The sequence below is a fragment of the Chrysochloris asiatica genome, unplaced genomic scaffold (genome assembly GCF_000296735.1).
Source record: "Chrysochloris asiatica unplaced genomic scaffold, ChrAsi1.0 scaffold00051, whole genome shotgun sequence".
Taxonomy (NCBI): Eukaryota; Metazoa; Chordata; class Mammalia; order Afrosoricida; family Chrysochloridae; genus Chrysochloris; species Chrysochloris asiatica.
In genome coordinates, this window is record NW_006408569.1 from 18,559,387 (window position 1) to 18,561,807 (window position 2,421).

A 2,421-nucleotide genomic window follows, 5' to 3' on the forward strand; every position below is an offset into this window, starting at 1 on the left:
TAGATGTCTCAGGTTGTGAGCTTGAAGTACTTGATCTACTGAAGTATATATCAAGCCTCCAGGGGTGTGTAGTGATGGGTGTGAGGGCCACAGGATGCAGGGTAGATGATGAACAGGGTGTAACATCTGGAGGCAGAGGAGCATTGGTGGGGCTTCACCACCTGCCTACTAAGTAGGATCATGGGGACATTGTGAGGTATTGGGGGGTGTGTCACATTTATCTGGTTACTAGTCACCATTTGGGGTTCTGGTGCAGTCCTGGGAAAGTGGTTCCTGCTCCCTTTGGAACACTACTTGCGATAATTTAAAATGATCATCCTATGCCAGGCCAGTTGGCAGTTCACCACTTTATATGTCTTTCACTCTGTTTGTCCAGTTTCTTCTTATAATCATTGTTTGATCTACTTCTTTATTCTTTTCTTTTAAGCACACATTTCCAGAATTGTCATCTTTATTTGTTTCACTTGGTTTGTTGGGTCATTGTTCTAATGTATCTATGTAGTATATCTGCCTAATCTTCCACTTTGTATCTTCTCATTCAGTAATTTTTTTTCTTTTTACTTTTCAGCTAAGTAAAAAGCATTTTGCTAGATGTTATGATATTATATAGAGAAAAATTATGTGTTTTGAAGGATTTACAGGTCCATGACTACACCAAAAGTATTGTTGTTAGTTGCCATTGAGTCAAGTAAGAATTGAGAATACTGAATATTAAGTTTTGACTTAAATTTAGAACTTGGTCTGTGTTTCTCTTTTATTCAAAATTTTCAATAACTTGGATAAATACACAAGGGAGACTTGCTACATTGCAGTTTTCGACAATACATTGAATTTAAAGATTGAATTTAAAGTATAAAACTTTCAGTTCAAATGATGGATTGAAGTCATCATGATGAAATTCTGCCAAAATTTATAAAATGCTATAATACACTTAAAATATTCCATTTTATAAGTAAAGAATGGTGTAACACTAGCCTAACAGCAAATGCAATTTTAATAAGGCCTTGTGTGTGTATTAACTGCAAAAATTTGGAACTAGATATTCAACCTCAAGTGGCAGAAGCTTTGTTATGGGCCTGATTTCAAGCTCAGTATGAGACAAGTGCCATTCAAGCTATTGAAGGGCAGAGAATGTATCTTTCTCATTTGTGTATATTAGATACTTACCAAAAGTCGGTCATATAGTGAGTAGTCAGTGAATATTAGTTGGATAGATAATAATGATGGTACATTGCGGATCCCTGAAATCCATTTCAGCTCCCCCAGGCCAGCTCATCTCTCAACGCCTGAACCCTGGGCTGCCAGCCTCACTTTCCCAACCCTTTATCAGGAGATAATCAAGTATGCTTCCCAAGCCCCCTAGCCTCTGTTGGGGGGCTCCTTTAAGGGCCCTTTCCTTTCCTTCCCAGATTCCCCTGATCTTCTCTTCTCTAGCTTCTTCCTTCCCATCTCAGCCCTTCCCCCAATCTTCCCACTTGCAAAAGTGGAGTGTGAGGGGGCAGGGTGAGAAACCATGGAGGGGAGGAATGAAACTCCAATAAAGTCAGAGTTATTTATCTGCCATAACAGCCAGATCCCCTACATGGACTGTCTCTGTATAATGACAACCAAGAAATAACGCTACCAAGAGAAGACATAACCCCTTGGGAGTAAAGCCTGCCCCACCTCCTCAACCATGCCAATTATGCCCTGTGATTGCCAACAGACACTCTGTAAGTCCCTGGATATGTAAATGGGACTGATGGGGGTATGGAATATGAGGAAATCACATTGGAAAAGGGGTACCTTAGGTCTAAGCTTCAGCATCTTAAGTGACACTGAAAACCCCTACACTGGTGATAACACATCCATTTTTTATCACCAAGATTATTCATGACAAGACTACTGCCTCAGGGTCAATCACAGTATCCTGTATCCTCTTAGTAAATGAAGTGGATGTGCAGGAGGTGACCCATTCAGTGGTGATGGAGAACCTCAAAGAGTTAGGCTCCATTATTTGCCTTTATGTCATGCACCCGAAGGCCCCAGGTGAGAAGATCATGGAGATGTAGTTCATCAAAGGGCCTAAAATATTGACTTCAGCACTGCAGAGGGTGTAGGGAACCAGTACATCCACAGAGATCATAATGAAGATAATAGAAGATAGGGGTTCCCACAAGGATGGGAGATGTCAGATTAGGGACAAAATCCTGCGGTCAACAGTGTGGGGCTAGAGAACATCATACATGAGGATATATTGGCAGCCCTGAAAAACACATATGATGTTGTGTGGTGCTGTGGGTTAATGCGTCAGACTGCAAACTTGTTGGAACTGCAAGGTCGGTGGTTCAAGCTTATCAGCTGCTCCTTGGGAATCCTATATAGGGTTGCTATGGGTCAGAATTGACTCAACGGCACTTAACACACACACACACACACACA

The 2,421-nt window shown here is 41.3% G+C and overlaps 1 pseudogene; it reads left to right on the forward strand.

Moving 5' to 3' along the window:
* The first annotated feature begins 1,582 nt into the window (after positions 1-1,582).
* Positions 1,583-2,421, forward strand: part of LOC102828786 — a 21,705-nt pseudogene continuing 20,866 nt past the window's right edge.